This window comes from Cryptotermes secundus, unplaced genomic scaffold, assembly GCF_002891405.2.
Source record: "Cryptotermes secundus unplaced genomic scaffold, Csec_1.0 scaffold330, whole genome shotgun sequence".
NCBI classification, from domain to species: domain Eukaryota; kingdom Metazoa; phylum Arthropoda; class Insecta; order Blattodea; family Kalotermitidae; genus Cryptotermes; species Cryptotermes secundus.
The window spans coordinates 2069046-2092540 of record NW_019734317.1 but is presented as its reverse complement, the minus strand read 5'-3'; the positions used below and the strand labels follow the sequence as shown (position 1 = coordinate 2092540).

Sequence of the window (23495 nt, the reverse complement as noted above, 5' to 3'; positions counted from 1 at the left end):
CTTTAATGTTTCATCCTTTACATGATTCGGTCGGAGCGACCATCTTCAGAAGGACATTATCAATACATTGATTGATCAGTAACTGTCAGATGACAGGTCCACAGTCTCTTCCAAAACAGTTCCTCCACTTAATGTGATCTTCTGTTTTTGGAAAGAGACTGTCCAGGAAAAGTGATAATGTGGTAGTTTTTCCATTTGCTTTCCACATCGCAGTACAACAGCCGTTCAAACCACTCTGGTCACGCCTGTTGCTATACGAACTTGAACCATCTCGAGCATCATTTGTTCTGTGCTTCAAGTCGCTGCTGATGACGCTGCTTCCGGCATCAGTTTTTGGTTTTTGGTGTCTCTCTTCGTCTGATGCCTACCCTTTGACCTGTCCAGCAAGGGAGGCCCTGCCAGTAGCTACGCTACCGCTGGTATAGCTCTCAGGGTCCTTGGCATACTCAAACCCCCTCACCACGAGGGGGTATCAATACATACGGGAAAAAATTGTTTTTAATTCGCTTAGTGGGGAGTGGGGTCCAGTTGGGTCCACTCGGCACGGCGGCCACTGATTGGTCTATATTGTAGCCTGCCCCGGGTGATTATGATGATGGTGAATTTGGTGGAATGAAGATTGACAGGGGAAACCGAAGTACTCGAAGAAAACCCGCCCCAGCTCCACTTTGTCCACCACAAATCCCACTTTACCGGACCCGGGATCGAACCCGGGCCGCCACGGTGGGAAAATACATACGGAAACTACTATTACAATGCCATAGACATGAAATATTATACCCTTTAACAATTACTAAGATATGCTTGAATTTGTTAAAACGTTTATAAATTATTATAATGAGTCTATTTACAAAGTATTGTTTAAAGAACCTTTTGTTAAAATCTAGAACCAATTTGGTTCGTGTCTTTATACTTTTTCTCTTTAAAGGAAGATGAATGTGTTCACGTTGTGGTTCCGTTGTTTCAAGAACAGGACTCTTTAGCGTTGTTGTCCAGCTGTTCAGGCCACGCTGTGTTGTTATACCAGGATGTACCACGTCAAAATTAAACGCGATAGTTTTTAGCTTATCAGCTAGACGACTGAGTTAAGGTTCGGCCACACAGAGCGCTACGTACGCAACGCACACTACGTACGCTATGTTCGCTATACGATCAGAAAAATATCTCCCTTTACTGCCAATGTGACTGGCCACACAGACTTCCGTACGCTACGTACGCTGTTCCCTATGTTAGCTGCGTCGCAGAATATATACAGCGTACGTAGCGAACATAGCGTAGCGCTCTGTGTGGCCGAACCTATAAGATTTCCGGCAGGAGCACACATATTTCGTCACCACGTCCAGACCAGTTCTGTGGCCCACCGAACCTTCTATGGGTACCAAAGGTCCTTTCCTCGAAACGAAGAAGTTCAGGCGTAAGGCTGACCACTCACCTCCATTCAGTGCCAAGGTTAAAGAGTACATGGAGCTATAGACATATATACAGTCTGCCAAACGTCTTCACGGCAAAGTACACAAGAGTTTTTCAATTCTGTTGACCCGTTCACGGCTCTACGCTTCACAGCGACCGGTGCACCGCCGGCTGCGAGACGCATACGAAGTTTGTCGATGAATCGGCATGCCTGATGGCCTACAGCCTTTTGAATGAAGGGAAGTAATTAACTTGCGGACCGCTTTACGGCATTATGTTTCACATCGAGCAGTGCAATTCATGCGTGGCTGTTTGTTCATGATTTCTCAGCAGTAGGCAGCAGTTATCAGCTCCATTAGCCATTTTCTTCTCAGTTACAGATACTGGGCAATGCGGTACGTCATGGTACGGTATACTTCAGAGCAACGCGTATTTTTGTATGACATCCATGTAAAATACGGATATGCTGGAAAGTGTCGGCGAAAATTGACGTAAATTTCGTGGTGAAAGAGTTCCAAGCAGACAAACAATTCGCAACTTGGTGAATAAACTTAGAACAAATGGACTCTTAAGAGACCAGAACAAAAACATAATCACCGAGTGCTTCCTGAGAACTTAGTTGACATATGGGCCAGACTTGAACATACACCAAAACGATCACTGAAATGTCTAGCTCAAGTTACTGGAGTGTCAACGTCTAGTGCAAGAAGGGCAACACAATTGCTGAATCTTAGACCCTATAAAAGAGCAGTAATCCACGCCTTGCAGCCCTGTGATCCAGACAGCAGGGTTCATTTTTGCAGTTGGTTTCTAAACTCTGTCATCGAAGGTGAGATCAATCCGCAACTGATATTCTTTTCTGATGAGGCGTGGTTTCACTTGCAGGGATACAGAAAATGATCGCTACCGGAGTTCACAGAATCCACATTTAACTCATGAAGTCCCGCTCCGCCCAGTGAAAGTTGATGTCTGGTATGCTGTAAGTGCAAGAAGGACTGTTGGACCTGTGTTTTTAAGAAAATAATTACGAAACATATGTACAAGCCGTTCTCGTGCAGTTCTTTCCAGAATCAACAAAAGATCGACTCTAAGGCTGCCTTTAACAAGCCTCAGCTACTGCCCACACTGCACTGCAGGCTTTGTCCGATGTCTTCAGGAACAGAATTATCAGCAGCGGTATTTGGCCAGCACGTTCACCTGACCTCAATCGTTGTGATTTTTTTCTTTTGGGGTTATTTGAAGGACGACGTTCACAACAGAAACCCACAAATGGAAGAACTAAAAGAAAATATTCGTAGGAAAATTGCAACTATTCCTGCAGAACAGCCTCAAATTGTAAATAATTACGAAACATATGTACAAGCCGTTCTCGTGCAGTTCTTTCCAGAATCAACAAAAGATCGACTCTAAGGCTGCCTTTAACAAGACTCAGCTACTGCCCACACTGCACTGCAGGCTTTGTCCGATGCCTTCAGGAACAGAATTATCATCAGCTGCGGTATTTGGCCAGCACATTCACCTGACCACAATCGTTGTGATTTTTTTCTTTTGGGGTTGTTTGAAGGACGACGTTTACAACAGTAACCCACAAATGCAAGAACTAAAAGAAAATATTCGTAGGGAAATTGCAACTATTCCTGCAGAACAGCCTCAAATTGTAAATCAGAATGTTTTCGACCTGTGCGAGGAATGTCTACGTGTAGAGGGACAGCATTTTCAACACCTCATGTGATCTGTGAACAAAGGTAAAACTTTCCCTTCAATCCTAACGTTATCGGTCGTCGGGCATGCTGATTCATCGGTAAAATTTGTATTCGCCTCACAGCAAGCGGCGCACCGGCCGCCGTAAAGCAAAGAACCGTGGAACCGGTCAACATAGTAACAATCCTCCCTGTACTTAATTAAGCACAGAGAAAATGTGGCTTTACCTTTACCTTATAATAACAACATCACAATTTTTCTCCGAATTATTGGCTTGTTCAAATCACGTCGGGGTCACCAATGTGGGATGTCATATGAAGAGACAACCACTAGTTGAACTGTCCTATAGTATTTATTACAGTTGCACCGTATACACAGACGAATTTGCGTTTGAAGAATTGAAGAATAATAATAATAATAATAATAACAATAATGAACACGCTGAACTAGAATTGTAGAACTGTAGAATCTAGAACTGTAATTGTAACTGTAACTTCCACTCAATGTATCTTCTTATATAACCTAGAGTCGGACATATAGAAAACGGTTACGTAATAGGTACTGCTGTTGCCGAACACCGTGTTTGCAAGTTCCCTAGCAACCCCTGTTTACTCGTTGCTAAGCAATAACGCTTGCGTTGTCACACTTGCTTGAATGTGGGCAGTTCCCACACGTATTATGACAGCCAAAAGGTTGCAACATTCTGCAGTCACACCAACACTCTCCTATGAAGGCGTGCACATCACTTGGTCCTGGTCTTCAAATACACAATCTCCTAAAAATAAGGGAGGGTACTTACACTTAGACCGCTCTTATTTAGCAAGCAACGACTTCGGTGTGTACTCAGTAACAATGTGAAGATTACCAAAACCTGCTACTCCAGAGCAGCTGACCTGCGAGTACTGTGTAGTCCGCGCTGTACCACAGAAAGGAACCATTCCAGCTGTGCGGCCCACCCAGTGGGTAAAGAACTGAAGCAGCAAATACGTTACGTTTGATTTCATAGTTATACAAAACAAAAACAAACAAACTCGGTGGTTCTAGTTCGCAAGCGAACTATACCGACCGAGCGACCGCCGCTTGTCGGCGAAGTTAGTGCCAACTTTAGAGGACAGAGGGTGTGGCGTGGTCAGCGCAACGAATCCCCACGGTCGTTAATTTCGATTTTCTACACCGGAGCCGCCATTTCCTTGAAATAGCTCCTCAATTGTCATCACGAGGTTGAGTGGACCCCGTTCCAGACCCACTACTTCTCAGAAAATCTGGTAGCGGCAAGAATCGTACCGGGACCTCTGGATATGTAGCCAGGAACTCTGACCACTAGACCGCAGAGGAGGTCCATTTCATAGTTATGACTATCGTAAATACTGTCGGTTGAGATATGACGCCACGTCTAATGAATTTGAGAGGTCTCACGTATACTGTTTTCTAGGCTACAACGCTCAGTAGCCCGATGGAAATTCACCGACATTTCGGAAGTACCCACTGTCTCCATCTTCCCGAATCAAAGAGTAAACCATGCACGTAACCAGCAAAAACTAGGCGGTAAACAGCTCGCCTTCATCCGTAGAGTCAAATAAGCCAAGCAAATAACCAGCATTTAAGCGGGCGGCAAGCAGCTCGGTGCTGTCACTTGCTCTGCACAATCTTCGCCTCTGAGTATGGAGGCGGTACGTTCTTCCGAAACGTCTATGAACTACCGGACTACACATCGTTATATCCCAGATGACAGTACAGCCAGAACTTCTCAAATCCGTCACCACTGCGACCAGACCGGAGAATTTACCGAACCATATGACAAAAAATGCATGGAAGTTATTTTAAATAAGGGTAGGGTACTGTGAACACGGTAATGAACCTTCGGGTTCCATAAAATGCTTGGAAATTCTTGAGTAGCCGCAGAATTGGCGGCTCCTCAAGAAGGGCTCAGCTCCATGAGTAAGTAAGTTAAGAGTATTGGTACTGTAATACCGATACAGCCAAATTCGCGCCGCACTACGGATGTTACCGAGCCAAGAAATTTCGAATTTTAAGAGGTCCGAACTATACTCTTGTGATCACTGATCTCCACATAGACATGAAGTCTAGAATACAAGGAGTTCTGTCTTTGTCTCCTGTAAGTGTTCAACACGTGACACTTTACCACGATAGGATCTTTGTCGTGCCTGCACTTTATCTCTAAATTATTTTTGTACGATTTCAACATAAAAGATCCCAAAAACTGCTCCCGGACACAGAATGTTGATCCATTAAATTAAAGACAGCTCGAATTAGTAGGCCGATTACATAAGTGCGTTATGCACAGTTCTTGTGGAACTAATACAGTTATAATTCTCACTGTTCAAATAATGAATACTTCTTCAATATACTACATCGTTTCCTTCAATTATTCTTTGATTATTTTCATAATGTCAAGCATGACAATTTGTTCGTTGGCCTATACTAATACAGATAATTACTGCTTGGATACATATATCATAATAATATTAATCTTGGCACCAAAGCATGACGCGACCTTGGGCTGTGGATGAGTATGTCACCAGGTATGGAAGGCAACGGGATTATACAGTATACTGAATATGGCCTCGCGGGCAGCCGTGAAAGGATAGTTTATCCTGCTTGGGGATAGGATGCTGGTTTACGTACACCGCACAAAGGAAGTATTGTGTATTGTGGTTTCAGATGTGTCTACGGCGACACAGGAATCGGTACTGCGACTAGACTAACGGGCTAGGCAACCGAGGGGTCCGGGTTCAATTCCCGGTTGGGAAAATAATTTTCTCTTCCCCGTAACGTCCAGTACGGCTCTAGGGTTCACCTAGCCTCCTATACGATGGATTTCAGGGGCTGATTCCACGATGCTAACGCAGCAGGGGCGTGAAGCTGACCACTCACCTCCGTCTACTGCCGAGGTAAGGAATGACGGAGCCATACCTCCACTTCCTCATACGTCTTCATTGCATGATAATTAACCCGAGGGATACATTTACTTCTTTTTACCCATTCATCTACACAGTTACTCTCGTATGGTTCACACGTTGCCTACTGATCATACCACCCTCTGACGTGCTACACATCACAACTACAATGTGACAGGAGCGATATCTCTACGCCCCTCCTCCTAGCTACATGGAAAACTGACAACATCGAACTGTGATATGAGGATACGTCCAATTATGGCGTTGTCACGTCACGAAATGAGGAAAGCACTCTTTTTCGACAACACACGCGTTTAAATGATTACCTATAGGCGATGGCTAAAGCTGAAATGCGTAAGGTCGACACAGTACGCATGGCGAGTGGCTCCCGCCCCTCCAACGACATTCTTACTTGGAGTGTATGTAGCGAGTACAGCACGCCGGACCTTTTCACTCCTCGACTAAAGCTCGTCCAATAAAAGCGGGTCACTGCAAAGACTTTCGGAAACAGTTATACAAAAAGTTAACAACAGCTACGACATGCTGGGAATGTGAATAGGATGGAGGCGATATGGAATTAAAACATAAATTTTGGTGAAGAAACCGCCTGGAAAGTGTACATCTCGAAAAACAAACAAGAGAACCCCCACACTCTTAATAAGAGCTGCTACAATAAAAAGCAACATATTGGAATCGATGCATTTCTTATACTGGGGAAAGAATCACACATCTAATAACCTATAAAGAGCCGTCGCGACGTGGAAAGAGTACGCAGCAACCAACCCAACACTTTAAAAATCTATTTCAGAAACAGATACCAACTGAAATGAAAACGTATGCCATACCGTGGAATTCACCAGCAAATATGATTCCTTGTGCGAATGCACACAAATTCAAAATCGCAGATAACACAAAAATCAAATACTGCGGTTGTAAGACTGCATTAAAATGAAAAACCATGGATACCTGAAATCGAAGGTTGACTAGGCACTGGTGTTCCGTATTTTATTTTTATAATGTGTTTGTGCAAACTCCGACGGGTGTATGAATTAGCGAGGCGGGACTGTGCTGCGAATTAAAGTCTGTGAACTGAAATGTGGACCAACTGAAAAAAAAAGTTACTACACAGTCAACAAAGACATTAACTCTAATAGCGAATAAAAAGGTCCAAATGCTTTCTTTTCGATTCTGAACACAGTATATCGGTAGTTGTAAGGTTTGCTATGCTACTTATAATACTGCGTATCCGTAAATAATTTATTAATTGTAACTGGATTGGTTTCTTTAAAGGCTTAGACGATAACTGAAGGTCGGTGGGTCGGTTAACTTGGCTTCAGGTCTCTCTAGACACGTACGTGTTCAGAAGTGAGGCTTCCTTTTCTACAACAGGAAGGCTCGGTCTTTCTATGCAGGCGCAACGCTTGCTGCACCTCTTCGCAATTCACCAACTGCTATTTTACTGTTGGTCCTCGCCAGCACAGTCAGTTTTATATAGATCGCTAGGAAGTCACTGGTTCTACCTGGAAGACCAAAAAAATGTAATGTGAGGCAGATGGAACTGGCTCAGTGTCATACTCAATTACGGATTTTGTTATTACCTGTGCTGAACCTTAGAGCTCTTCTACTATCGTGCGTTTGTTAGTACTGGTCGAATGTCCACTGAAAATTCAACGGGAGTTACGGCAATTTCCACTTTCATTTCCACGGGTGAACCTTTACTATTACACTATGTGTGACAGTGGACTGGGATGCCCTTAAGGAACACGATTTCGTTAATATGTATGCTGTGAAGGAGAAACTTTCTGGACAGACAACTTGATAACATGAGAATATAAAACCACCGGTAACGGCGGTAGTGGTGGTGGTAACAGTTGTAGTAGTAGTCCAAGGGCACTTTTTTTTTCAGCAAAGATCGACAATGCACTAGGACTTATTGTAGAGAAAATATTTTAAATATAAAATAGGCCTAGGCAATGCCCATCCGGCCTTCTGTAGCACATAATGCACTAGGACTGAAATACTGCCGTCTACTGTTGCCATCTTGTAGTCCTACTGTAGCTAACAAACTCGGTTTGCATTTGATTTCCATGGAAACGACAAATCGACAACATTACGACAAACAATGTTCTATCTGGACTACTCATAAGGATAGATCAATATTTTCTGACAAGAGCCGTACTGTCGATTTTACAATGAGATGTATGCTCTGTGCTGCGCACCAGTTTTGATGTAATATGAGCCAATTTTTATGAGAATGTTAGAATTCAGTTGAACCGATACGCACCTAAACTGAGTTGGACCAACAACTAGTGCAGATTCCCCCTTCCCGTACAAAGCGTTACCAGAGTTTACTGGGTTGTATCAAACGTCCTAATGTTATTGTTAATACATGCAGTGGTTTATTTTGAAAAAGGCCGTGAAAACAAGAATGAAGATAGATGTAGAACAACTGATAATTAGTTCCACAACAATAGCTCAATGCGTCGCATACGCTGTCGTGAACTCTCGCCATCTCTCTCCCTCTGCGGTGGGATGCCGAGTAGCTGACTTCTCGCTGAGGCGACAACTGTGGGGAACTGTGTGGCAACAACCCAGCGGCGAGAAACCACTGCCTCACGCCGCCACGTGGAGTACGAACAGTTTTTATAGCGATCACCGACCTCGTGCAACCGGCCCCGTGGTAGGGATGTCAAATTACATCACCCAGCGCAGCACGCACGCACGCCGCGCAGAGCTAACAATGAAGTCCTTCTGCAGCAGGTCCGAGTAGGTCCCGTCCTAACGTATCCGTACTCTCTTCCAGTAACGCAAGTTAACGGGAAAAAAGCCTACTTATTACTCCAACACTGGTGGCGTTGCAGCCAAATTCCTGTATTGTCTTCCTCAAATTACCTCGATTTTCTAAATCGAAGTCAAATTGGCAATGTTAATTTACTTCCCTTTCTGCTGTACTCTCATACGAAACACAACATGTTATCGTTGCAACAGTGCTCGAGACTTTCATACGGGAGCTACATAATAGTATCTTGCACGAACCGCAGATATTCTGATTGTAGTTGTCGTAGCTTTTCTTAGTCTCTAGTCAAACTCAACGATAATACCTTCAAACAGGCAACTCTACTGCCTTCCTCTAAGGCCTTCACCTTTCAGAATTTGTTCATCTTATGCGATGACACATAGCCTATACGTACAGTTAAGTGATGTTAAAGAAATCTAAGAACCATTCAGAAGACAACACAAAAAAGGCTGTGCGATGTCTAAACAATTACACTGCCCAACTAGGGGCATAGAGCCCGAAGCCATTTTGTGTTGCTCCGTGAAGCAGTTTCAGGAACACATAAGGCTCGTAGGTCATCTTTAATTAAAATGGGGAAATCTGCGGTTCGAAGGCAAACGGTCCCACAGAATGTGACATTCAACATACAGCAAAACAACCGCTCCAGTCAGGAAAAGTAATAATTACCGGGCTTCTTCATTATTCATTCATTGCACGCGGTGCACAAAATAACACACAGAAAGGAAGCCCTGTTTTGATGTTTGAACACGGTCTGATTGCATTTTTGTGCAATAAAAACTTTCATAATTCAACTTGATTCGTATCGACACAATGCAGCTTTACACCTCGAATACAGGGTGTCCGGATTAAAGGTATCCAAAATAAAAAGAAAAAAATTATATCTCGGAAACTGTCATACACGTATCCGGTTTATGTCATCAGGAAGGTAAATTCTGAAAGTTTTTTCATGCCCGGCTTACGCGCATGCGCCGGCTGGTGACTTTCGGCGAGCTCAGTAACGATGTCGACACCACAGAAACAGGTTCAATACGTGTTGTGGCTAGCAGAGTTGCAATGTCTGACGGCTCTCCAGCGTCATTTTTGAACGCAATATGGACGTCAACCTCCTACAAGGAAAAGCATTCGGTTCTGGGACAACAAACTGAGGACTACAAATAGTCTGTTGCGTCTCCTGGAAAACACGGACATCTGAAGAAAATGTCAACCGCATTAGAGGGGCATTCCAGGGAAATTCGCGCAAATCAATTCGTGATGCTTGCTTGCAGTTGCAAATTACATGATGTGCTCCACAAAAGGCTCCGCCTAAGAGCGTACAAGATTCAAATGATTCATGCACTAAGACCGAGTGACGAAGTAGCACGCACAAACTGCGCTGTGGACATGCTAGACAGAATTGACGCGTCATCCTATTTCCTCCGCGAAGTGTGCTTCTCGGACGAGGCGACGTTCTATGTCAGTGGAGTTGTGAACAGGTACAGCTGCAGGATTTTTGGCAGCCAAAATCCACATGTCACGTGTGAGTTGATGAGAGGCAGCCCCAAAGTGAACGTGTGGGGCAGCTTGATGGACGGCAAATTGGTTGAACCGCTTTTCTTTTCGGAAAATACTGTGACCGGACATTCGTACTTGGACATGCTGTAGCTGTATGCGCTGCCCCAATTACCACCTCAAACTATCCTCCAACAAGATGGAGCACCGCAACATTTCTGCCACCATGTTAGGAATCGCCTGGGCAGAGAGATGGCTGGGAGATGGATCGGCAGAGGTGGACCAATTGCTTGGCCTCCTAGGTCGCCAGATTTAACACCACTGGATTTTTTTCTTGTGTGATTATGTGAAGAAGACTGTCTACCAGGTTAAGATCAACGACCTTCAACACCTGAAAGCCCGCATAAAGGACGCTGTGGCTACAGTAACACTGAACATGCTTCAAGCAACGTGGAACAAAGTCGAATGTCGTCTGGATATTCGTCGTGTCTCCAAGGGAACCCACACTGAAATTTAATGAGAAAGTTATATACTCAGGAAAAAAAAATATAGTTTCCGTTTGTAATGGTGTAACCCATAAATGTTTATAATAAATGCTGATTTTATTCTGGATACATTTCATCCGGGCACCCTGTAGAACTTCATTATTTTCTCAAACTTCTCACATTACAAAATACTGGCAGGCTGTACATACAACATAAAATGCATACGCTGGATTTATTTTTCGTTCTCATGGCGAAGACTATAAGACTTCTATGTTCTGGGTTACGTTGCAGTGTAGCCCGGTGTCAGGATGGAAGCGTAAGCCAAGCTGTGAGTAAGCTGCTTGTTACCTGCGTCATAGAAATTTCTTGCTTAGCTTACTCTTCGATCCTGAATATACCGGTGACACGTTCCTTCGAAACGTCGGCCGACTTTCGCCGGGCTACATGCGTCATATCCCAGACAACTGGGCTTTTCATAAAATACATCGTAAGGTGTATTTTCTTCACACGCCTACTGTCCATGTTTTACAGTTTTAAGAACTATGTTCTGTCTTCAAACAAAATTTGGAACTTCGAAATAGGTACTGACAAAGATAATACACCACTCCTACCAAATTTTAGCGCCGTACAATGAACAGGTCTAACTCATGAAAATCTACAAATTATTTTCCGTATGGTGGATATTTAACGAAATATCACAACAAATATTAATACTTTCGTTTACATTACTAAATTCTGCACCGACTTTGCGAGAATATGGATAAGGCAAATAAATGGACGCGCTTAATTTATGTCAGCAAGAAGTGTAACAGGGCCGCAGAGAAATTGAAGTATAGAAGACTTTTGAAAATGTGTGCACTGTTATGGTAATCTGTCAAAATGCAAATACAGCGGGTCTGTATTTGATCAGACCCAACAATAATATCACTCGTTCGTTTCACTTTTCGCTCTGCTGCTTGCTTAAATGTGCTCTTATGAACTTTCTTACGACCAAACAAGAGTAATGAAATACAGTATGTTATGTATTAACGTAATGATGCCACTTGTCTCGGTCAGAACGGCTGTTTCCCTCGCTGTATCCTTCGCATCGTGAACGCGACGTGGTGAGGTCATGTCTGCCCGTTCCTATGTCCCATTTTGGAATCTACTGAGCATATTTCCATTAAATTTGATATTTTGAGTCTACAACAAAAGTTGGTGGGCGAAACTGATTTTGGTCCGCACCGGTCCAATACACCACCTTCCAACGAAGCTCAAACCGAACTTTATTTGACCTCTTTTCAAAAACTATTCAGCGCACTAAACATTTCGTACACGGTCACTAAGATCTACTTGCAAATGTTGTCTGAACTACATTTAAGGAAAGCAAAGACAAGGAGGACACTATCTTCTCAGACGTGATGCCATGTTGTCTCGTTGCAGTCTACCGACATTCTCCCAATTGACAGTAAATTTTGAAAAAAATCAAGTGCATATAAAAAAGGGCTATGCAATGCTCATCAGGCCCTCTGTGAACATCTTATCCCATCATAGCGGCCACCCCGCGATTTTTGAACATCTCTCTTAACGTAACTCTTAGAATATACTATTACTATTTTGTACATAACTTATTTTTCTTTTCTTAATAAATTTAGGAATTCTAGCATAAAGTAACAGATGACTTTATAGACCTATAAGGTTTATTATGAACTCTATCCATCGTCTGGTATATAAGACAAAGAACCACAGCGTTTCGGAGACTGGATCTGTCTCCGTCTCCCTCCTCAGGTGGATGGGGCAAGATAGACCTACTCAGTTGGGCCCGTTAGAAAGAGCTAGTCTCAATCACTGGACCTGGAGACTAGATCTTTCTAATGGGCCCAATTTGTAGGTCTATCTTGCTCCATCCACCTGAGGACGGAGACAGACCCAGTCTCCGAAACGCAGTGGTTTTTTGTCTTATATACCAGACGATGGATAGAGTCCAAAATATACCTTATAATTCTATACAGCATACACCATCGTCTGAATCCTTTAAAGTCTAACAGATGACTTGCACAAATCTCTCTTTCCCTCGAGTTTTAAGGGCCCTGCAACTGACTTTGGGTATACTTTTTTTGCTGTTCTCAGACAAAATGTCCATCAATGTTGCCCTTTGGTCCTTGTACAGAATACAGTGATCTCTATAGTCGGCGGCAACAACCTCAGATCGAACTACGAAAGACGATTTATAAATATGCGTTGTGGGATTTTTATAATGTGACAAGGGTTCAAATTGGCGATTCGTGTCTGCAATAAATAGGCAATGAAGCCAATGGGATATGCAAAACTAGATGGAAGGTATGGTATTTTAAAAATGACATTTGTTCATTCGCGTTCTCCGGTCTAGAAAACCAAGATTAACGGCCGTGGGGAACCGTTGCGCTGACCACGTGACACCCCACTATCCGCAAGTTGGCACTAACGTCGCCGACAAGAGGCGGTCGCTCGGTCGGTATAGTTCGCTTGCGGAATACAGGCCACGGAGTTTTTGTTTTTTGTTCATTCACATTGAGATGAACGGAAATAACGTGGCGTCCAGTCGCTTGCCTCCATATTCTTATTTCTGACGGCAAATCTGCAAAGGAAGGTACAGCGCCCAACCTTTCTCGTGTCACATTACAAGATCGAATTCTTTAGGACTACAACACTATAAATAAAGGATACAGTCCGACTTTTCACTGAGAAACCTTGTTCAATCCAAGGTCGGTACTTGTGTGACCTGTGATCAACAGTGTGCGAAAGAGATGCTCTTCCTCGGTATTTGGCGCTCTCATGCCAATGCCAATCTAATAACGTTGCACGTATCACTCACTGCTGCTCAGGCAACAGACCTCATCAGCCAAAACTCTGTTCTAAGCAAGGCTCTAGCAGCTATTTAACTGCGCTGTATCAACTACAGAGGTCAGGGCCTATTTTAGCATCGTGGTATCTATCGTACCTGCCTGGAACGTATGCAAGGTTCTGTACCTGTACTTATACACACAGAAGTCAACAAAGAGAACACGTACATATAAACTAAAAACAATTACACTGCTGATTTCAGTGTGTCTATGCCTACTGCTTAATGTGGATACAAGTCTCTTACCTACGCTGCATTTTCTATGGAATTCGCCAGAACTGACACGTACACAAACCGAAAATTAACATACAGCACAGAAACTCCATGGTTTTAGTCCGCAAGCGAACTATACCGACCGAGCGACCGCCGCTTGTAAGCGAACTTTGTGCCAACTTTAGCGGATAGAGTGTGTCGCGTCGTCGGCGCAACGAATCCCCACGGCCGTTAATTTCGGTTTTCTAGACCGGAGCCGCTATTTCCTTGAAACAGCTCTTCAGTTATCCTCATGAGGCTGAGTGGACCCCGTTTCAGACACAATACTTGTCATAAAATCTGGAATTGAACCCGGGACCTCTAGATCTGTAGCCAAGAACTCTGACCACTAGACCACTGAGGCGGTCATATATAGCACAGGCAAACGGAAAACAAATATTAGCAATATCTACTTTATTATAAGGCTAAATAATAATTAAAGGCCTAGGCGCTGACATTCAAAGTTTATCCCTACTTACTGCTTACTGGGGATTGTCTCTTACTGGATTTTCTATGGTAGGCATTGCGTCTATCACACAAGCAGCGTCTTTCAACATTTTAATACGAGACAGAATACAGTATATTTAACGCCGTTATGCAAAATGGCAACTAGGTGCATAATCTATTCGATCACGGACTTATAATTTGCACTTTCCGCGTCGTAGCTGACCTCAGGAGTTTCAATTCAATAAAGTTCAATGCCGTTTGCACGGCCAATCGGATGTCACAACAGGGTCAACATATGAATTTGCACAAACAGCCTGCTACACGTGTCAGTACGCACTCGATGGTTCGAATACTCCTGATAACTTGCATAACTTCTGTACAATCGATAGCAAAAAGAAATACAAGACCATGATTTACACGGGAATGTACTGTGGTCCCCGTCGCTGCTATGTGGTGTACAGATACAAAATGGGAACACGCGTCCATGTCTTTCAAATAGATTTGTGTATCTGAACACCCACCTCCGGAAGTGGAAGGCAAATTACCAAGATATTTTTAAATAAGGTACTTTGGCATGCTGCAAATGTTCTGATGGTAGCCAGGGCTACTTGTAAACAATTTCAGCATACTACTGTAGTACTACCTGGCAACAATTTTAAATCCATCCGTATTAGGAATGTCTGCTCTTCTACCGATAACTATTCTGCCGTACTACGCACGTGCTTACCAATTTGTTTCTCTCATCCCTAAACAGAAATCCTATGCGATCGTTTCAATTTACTTTCTGGTCTTATTTACTTAATGACAACTTTAAAGGATAGAGGATGTCGCGTGGTCAGCGGAACGAATCCCCACGGCAGTTAATTTCGGTTTTCTAGACCGGAGCCGCTATTTCCTTGAAATAACTTCTAAGTTATCCTCACGAGGCTGCGTGGACCCCGCTCCAGTCCCACTACTTCTCAGAAAATCTGGTAGCTCCGAGAATCGAACCCGGGACATCTGGATCTGTAGCAAGAAACTCTGAACACTAAACCACAGAGGCGGTCAGTTGGCACTAACTTCGCCGACAAGCGTCGGTCGCTCGGTCGGTATAGCTCACTTGCGGACTAAAGCCACGGAGTTTATTTACTTAATGCCGTTCTCAGTAGGTCTGATTATATCGCATCGAATGATTCAATTATTAAATAACTACATGAATTGAAAAGGGCATGGATGTAAGCGGTCGTGTTGTAATTTGAGGTACTAACGGGGCATTTTCTTGGTGCGAATGCAGATAAAATTGTATATGTACATATCTTTACATTCTCACTTAATAGAGTGGAAGATTCTGAACTAAGTTGCAGCAATCATTCACCGATTTAATCTGCTCTAAACCATTTCGTGAACGAAATTCTGATTTATTACCCACCTTTATATTACGATTTTGTCCTGCAATCATTCTTATGACGAGACATAACATGTACTTAGTTTTCACTGCGTTTACTTCTAAGACAAACCAAACCACCTTACCAGGCTGTAACAGAGCTTCAGCATCCTTGTTTATTGTTAAGTCTTAATTATGTTTTCGCCCAGTAAATTAATTCCGCGTAGACCGGAAAGCTAATATATCACATTTTATTCCAATTCCTCCAGGTTTTCATGGGTCTCCCTAATGACATATTCTAACAGCAAAGCGAAGCTGAAAAGTGATGCACTTTGTTGCACACCACAACAAACAGAACAAACGATTGCCTACACGGACGTTACTGCAGGAGTTGCAACTCCTCCCCGCGACTGCATCCGTTCTGCGGTGGTATGACTCACGGCAAGTTGCAGCCGCGGCGCGCACTTGATTGTACGCACTGTATAAACACATTTTAATTAGCCTAACCATGTTCATGTGTATACTGAACTCAAAGAAGATACTGTAATTATAAAAATTCTCTCCTAACCTTCCGTTAAGTCAATGAATAGTTGATGTATTGATCCACTCCCATTTTTTTCCAATAATTTCATCTGCATATGGAGTTAAACTTGTGAGACTAATAATATTGACGCAATATTGATGTTTCAACACCCTTTTCATAAACAGGCAAATAATATTCCTTTCACTGTGTGGCAATTCTTCCTTATTCCAAATAGTTCTAAGCCGTTTGTGGATCTTAGAATGTAATGTTTCACCGAATGTTTGGATCAATTCTGCCGAATTTGATCAGTACCTGGCGATTTATATTTTGAAATTTTCTCCACCTCACTCAACCTCTAAATGTCTACTCGGGTGCATGTATTTCAGCCTGCTTAAATTTTGTATGCCACTTGTATCATTTGTCATTTACAGCTAAAATTATTAACCTGTGCTCATTGATGTCTCCATAATATGGTGATTGAGAGGGTTCCAGTTTTTAATGTCTTACTTCGATGGGTCGATATGAAAACTATATCGAGAGATGGTCTTCTCATTCCCTCCTATCTGGCAATACCTTACCTCTACAACGCGCATAACAGAGTTCAACCTGAAACGGGCAAGCGAGATCTTTATCGAGTTAGTCAAATTAATTTATATCCATGTATATGTCTAAAATATTTTTATATATGTTTTGTTTCAAGTTCATAAATCCTGCACTTCAAATAATCTTTCTTTATGTTCTGGAAATGTCTAGTGGTTTTACATCTTGTATTACTTATACTGCCTTCATTAATTCACCTTGGTTTCTGCAACCTGTGCAATGTACCGTGCTTCCTTTAATCTAATGTTATGACCATTATTCGTCGAGCAATGCATTATGCTGCTTTAACTCATAATTATCTAAACCGTCTTTGGATGGTTTTTGCAATCTCTCAGACGCCACGCCACAGTCTTGTCTAATATTCTCTCAATACCTCTTTATGTCCGCATTAGTATCCAAGTCTTCCAAAATTGTAAAATATTTCCGAGATTTTAATTCGATGATGTTCCTTAACTTGCATTTCGTTTACTTACTGACAGTTTCTCCTTAATTTCTGCTACCACTAGTGGTTAGAATTACATTTCGCTTCTCTTCACGATAGGACATCACATACCTATATATAAATGACACGTGATATATCTGGTCTGAGCCTTCTCATCAAGAGTCCTAGGGTGTTGTGGTGTGCGAACACTGTAGCCGATTCCTGACAAATGTATCTGCCCATGCGATAAAGTTCATCACTCTAATCTCATTATCATTACTAGTGTCATACCACATCTCAGGATGGCGTGGTATGGACTGGATTGATCTGGCTCGAGATAACGACCGGTGGAGGGCTCTTGTGAATATAGCAATGAACCTTCGGGTTCCATAAAATGTTTGGAAATTCCTGAGTAACTGTGTAACTGGCGACTTCTCAAGAAGGGCTCATCTCCATGGAGTTAGTGCCATACAAACTCGCGCTCCCAAACCTCGGTTTGGAAATATCCCCTCTCCCTGCTTTTGGATTGAAATCTGATACAATAATTTTCAAGTGGTACTCTGGAAAGCTGTCCTCTGTATCTTCGCTTTAATCCTCAGTTTGGACACCAATGACCTATACGATGTCCCTTCACTAACAAAATCTATCTTCTTACCTGCTGATCCATTACTACAGAAAATGTGTAATCGTCCGCTAGTTAAATAACACTATTGTCCCGTATTGCCACAAAATTTTACTTATTATTTGCCAATAATCTTGCTACAGCCGCACTATGGCCCTGAGTCGACTCAGCCTCTAACAGATATGAGTACTGGGAATATTCTTGGGAGTAAAGGGCGGCTGGCGCGTAGGTCTGACAGCCTTGCCGCCATCTATGAGCCGATTATCTCACAACCCTATGGGCCTCCACGGCCTACTGCAGGAATACATTTACTTTTACTTTACAGTTTTCAACTAACTGACATACAGAGGCTCCTGACACAAACACTTCCGAACCACGTCTATTTTCCGTCATTTTGGTCGATCCAAATAATCCGCCAAAGTCCGAGGTCCTTGTAACATTTCCCAACATATTGGTTATCCACGGCGAGGCATAATTAGTCCCCGTCCAGCTCCCAAGGAGGAGGACTACACATTGTCAGCTGTCCGCAACTGTTTGTTTAATGTTTGCAGACAGCCTCCATATTTGGAGGTCGTCTCGTCCAACCAACAAGAGGACGCGCCATGCAGTGGTTACATGGAATCCTTGAATGTGGACAGGGTGAAAACTTGCATTATAAAGTTTGCTAAAATAATGATATAAAAAGGAAACAATATTCCTAGTTGAACCAGGGACCTTTAAACAGTACCACTATACCACAATCAAAAGTTGTTCACTTTTTGCTGTCAACTAGCAAACGGTGATGGACTAGTAAGTCCCACCGTGACCACTATTACGCATTACTGCAACAAGAAACGGCACCCGTAGTATTTCTTTTGCCCTCCTTTCTATTATACAACGACGGCGAATTAACTACAACCTTTATGTTGCGTCCAATGAGACACAAAAATATGCCATCCGAAGAAATTCGAACCGCTGACTCAAGTGACTGTATTTCCTACATGGAAATGCAAGATATTTATATTTCCCAATAATTATTGGGAAAGGGGCATTTAAAATCAGAACACAGATCCCTTTGGGGATTCCGTATAGTATATTCTGAGAAACCGTATAGTCTCGGATATGAAGCATTAGAAAGCGAACTTCGACGGCTATTATTTGATAATCATACAAACAGATGGTATGCTGTAATGAAAACACGGAGAAATTCATTTTACGAAGTACAGTATTATTCACAGGCGGTCAGAATGTCAGAATTCCTTGACAGCCTACGCCCATCCACAATACACCACGCAAATAAACTACCACTGCGTGTGGTCTATATGTAAACTACGTAAAGGGCCTATATACACGCAGCAGTTCTTCGATATATTCTCATTCAAAGTTGCCTTTGCCCCCCCCCCAAGGGCAATCGGTAGTCACGAGACCTGGGTGCTTAATGGTTAACTAACGTTACCCATTTAGCATTGCTTTATTTTACCTTCACTGCTAACAAGGTATATTTTACAGTTCAATTATTCTTTACAGGCCTTGCTGAGCTAAAAGTGTCCCTATGCCTACGCACCATGCGACAAAGACGTGTGATCGAGTACGCTTGACGCTCAGCGCACTGTTAAGATGGGCAACAAATGACAGGCATGGCTCGCTTCCCTGTTCTGGTCGCTTCAATCCTGGTACACACCAGATAATTGACTGGGTGGGTCTCACAGCCGGTCTTCGAGTTGGTAGCCCGGGGGGGGGGGCACAGTTGGGTATCGAAACCCTCCCAGCTGAAAGAACTATCCCGGATTATTTTATTATCATCTGTTGGAACCCCTCTCAGCTGAAAAAATTATGTCGGATAATTTTGTTTTATTATTATCTGTTAAGTTAATGGAGAATGTAACTGGCGCAAACAAAATACACAACCTCGGCATCGAAACTTACGTGTACTATCCACAATGCGAACTGATAGGGTTCCTATGGGAACTTTGACAAACTTGAAGGGATGGAGGTGCAGAAATAATTGTCATGTGTCGTTAGCTAACTGACCCTGCTTTCTCGCAAACCTGTTCCACAACGCCAAATAGGGTGCAAAGTTCCTTAATCAAGGCTTTCTACTGGTTCGCAGTTCTGTAGCCTACTTTAAAGCAAGGCCGTACTAGTGACATGGGGATGCTTACGTGTTTCCCCCACCACAATGAAATGTTTGCGGTATAAAACAACGTAGTTCAAAGTAACGATCTGCCGACGAAGGTGTCTGTTGTTTATTTAACAACATTGTCAGTAACAGGGGCCATGTAGAGTGAAATTGCTAGATGACAATAAGTAATGAATTTTAAAGGATTCTGGGAGGGAGCGATCGTTACCTGATTTAAGGCACTATCCTGACATTTCCCTGGTGGGACTGAGAGAACCAGTGAAATATTTGTCAGACTAGTTGATGTCTCGGCTACGATTCGAACCAGGCACCAGCCGCATACCAGCTGGAAGCGTTACCGCTTGGGACAACTTTCTCTGTTTGGAAAATGAACCGACAATCATAGCAACGACGGCTTGCTTTTAATAACTCCCAAATTAAATCCAAGATACTCTGTTGGTGAACATTCTTTTTGGTCTTGTTATGTGGTGAATGTCTATCCGTCAGTGACCCAGTATCAGCACCTATACCACTGGATGGATTTTCTTCATATTCGAGATGGGCTGAAAGAAGTCGAAGAACGGTTCCAATTTTCAGTTATAATGATCCATAATAAGGCCTGATTTACATAAAGTCATAACTGGACTTTTTCATGTTTCATAAACCGTTTCATGAATTTTTCTTTAATTTCATATGGGGTGGCGTTCACTGATTTGCATTTCATAATTACCATTTTTAAGTAAGCTTAACAAACGTCAACGCAGTTGATGATCTTAACACTTACTGGAATACTCCCTCACCTACCATGTTATATATAATTCAGTATGGCCTCCAATAAGATTCAAAAACCAGTATTCAAAATTGAGATAACGTAAAATAAATATTCGACTAAAGTGAAAGTGAAAACTCGCCCAGTTGGCATTGTTTAAAAACTCGACGTGTCCGAATCATCAAACTTTCAACGTGTCAAGAACTAAAAATGTTTCAGGTCCCATAAATTACACGCTCCTATTGTATTTCAATTATTGTTATACGTATCACGCCGATCCCAAAGTCCGTGCGATCTAAGGCATGAAATGTCTTCGCCGGCTCAAACACAGAGATCGTGCGTTCGAATCCCTTTCGAGGCGTGGATGTCTGTCCGCGTTTCTTCTGTGTTTGTGCTGTCCTGTGTAGGTAGCGACCTTGTGACGGGCTGATCACCCGCCGAAGGAGTATACCAACTGTCTATAAGTTTCAAATTTCAGAAGTAACTGTGAACGGAAAAGGCCGGAAAGCCTAGCCCGTGACGGTGGAAGTTACACGTAAAAGGTAAAGTTGCCCGTGTGCTTAACGAATTAAGCACTACGCCATGACGGTGTATGGGGGACTGGATGTATACTATATCCACATTTTCTTGACCTCGGCACTAGCTGGAGGTAAGTGGTCAGTTTAACGCTCCGGCCGCTTCACCCCCGAAGAAAGAGCCCCCGGTACGGATAGGAGACCGGTCTGGACGACTTGAAGAAAATTCTTGACACTACCGGGACTCGAATTCCAACCCCTCCACCCTCCAACCCCTGGCCAGTCACTATACTGACTACGCTATCCCGGCAAGATGCATTTAATCGCAGGGTGAAAAATATGTAAACAGGATTAAATAAAAATCAGACATACGACGTTTGTAAAGAAAATGAGCAATTTGATTTAGGCCTACCCTGAACATGTCAGGCTGGTCTATGATCTCGTCTGCTATCCTATAACGAACACTAAGGGCCAGGGTCCTTGCTAAAAAGCTGGTGGTGGCATACTGAATAATGAAATTCCCCCGCCTTTTATGCATCGCAAGAGTTCATTTCCGTGTACATAATGACCTCCAAACTGGACCCTGTCGTAAGCAAGATGAATAAGAACATGATGATGATGGTGATGATGATAAACTCTTCCAAACAGAATCCGCCACTGAACAGAAAAATCAGAATTCTTGCAATCCGACACTGAAAATAAACAGATCTGTACACTTCGTAACTATGCACTAGGGCTCGGTAATTAAATCTCCCACCACCATAGCGATTTCTACAAGCTTCAATACTTTCAACTGCAGAAGGGCTACGTATATATGGCTTGTTATACGTAATTTATCTTTCAATTTTCATATCGCATAATGACCTCTTTGCGCATTCACTTTTGGCATTCATTGCTGTATTGAAGAATGCACCATTATAATGGGATAACGAACGACAAGCGAAGGTGTTTTGTAACACGCACAGTGTACGATAACGTTCCTTTATATAACCCTGTCTTCCGTCCCTTCGAACTTATCAAATTATAAAATGCTTGATAATATATCCGTGCAGGGCTAGTACAATCCTGCTGTAAATCCATTTGACAAAGACTCTATCTCGGAGAAGCTGATGGATCCAACAGCACTAAGCGGTGTCAGCACCAAGTCCCGTGAGGTTGGTCAGTGAAGGACACTGACAACAGACTGTCGTGTCAAGGCATGGAATTATGCGATTTATTAAAAATAACATGTAATGTATCTTTGCATGAGCAGTTTTTCACTTCATGGATACATCAGGTTGGAATAGAAATTACGTGCGTGACATATTATATTATTTCATTGCAGTACGCTATAAAAACCTATTATATAATTAAAATACACCTTTTGTGCAATAACAAATCCTAATCCAGGTGTTTTTATTTAGCACATTACCGAAAATGGACAACGAAATATACTTCTACTTAATTTACACATTCACTAAATTACTTACCAATACATTGTCCTAAAATATCTGCATACTAGATGAAATTGAAAAGACCTTGGAAGAACATATTCGCTTTCATAAAATGACAAAATAAAGGAACAACAAATAACTGGGAAACACCAGTATTGTTACAGCTCTGCAGTTATAGACTTACCAATTCGATATGGCCCACTCTTCAGCCAACAATTCACTTATTTCACACGACAACAAGGCCCTGACGTCATCATAATCCCGTTGGGAGGTGCTGACTATATAAATGAAATGTTTTCCAAAAGACACCAATTGTCCGCAAACCATATCTCCGCGGATGATGACCAAAATCCGACCAAACCGCCTTAGCAGCTGAGAGAACGAGCCTTAATGTTTACCTCCTACACGTCGGAACGGAACCCGATAGCAGCCGGAGATAGCCGAATGCCAAGCGCAGCCCAGGGACATCGTCTTCCCCTCCACCCCTCTGTCACACGACCTACAATTTCGGCCGGTAACGCGTTTAGTGGCAGCACGTGGAGGCGATGCACAGTGGTTTCGCATTAAGACGGCGCGTGCAGAGCCAAGGACCGCCAAATGCACTTGCCTTGCACTGAGCGACAGAGGGCGGTGAAGGGTGAGGCCCCGTGGCAGCGATGTGTTTCAAAAAAACATCAAATAAAGAACTTTGAATCTGTGATACAAAGTTTTTATTTGGAGTTTAACAGATCTCTCAGGCGAAGTGTCAGGTCAGGAAGCAGCTTTACATAATCTTTCTAATTATTTAATTGGT

At 42.8% G+C, this 23495-nt stretch overlaps 1 protein-coding gene across 1 annotated transcript in view; it reads right to left on the bottom strand.

The window, feature by feature from the left end:
* Positions 1-23102, bottom strand: part of LOC111868576 (Krueppel homolog 1) — a 33898-nt gene extending 10796 nt beyond the window's left edge. The window contains exon 1 of the mRNA XM_023859348.2: positions 22887-23102. The gene's annotated coding sequence lies outside the window, so the exon portion shown is untranslated. The remainder of the gene's footprint in view (positions 1-22886) is intronic.
* Positions 23103-23495: the final 393 nt, after the last annotated feature.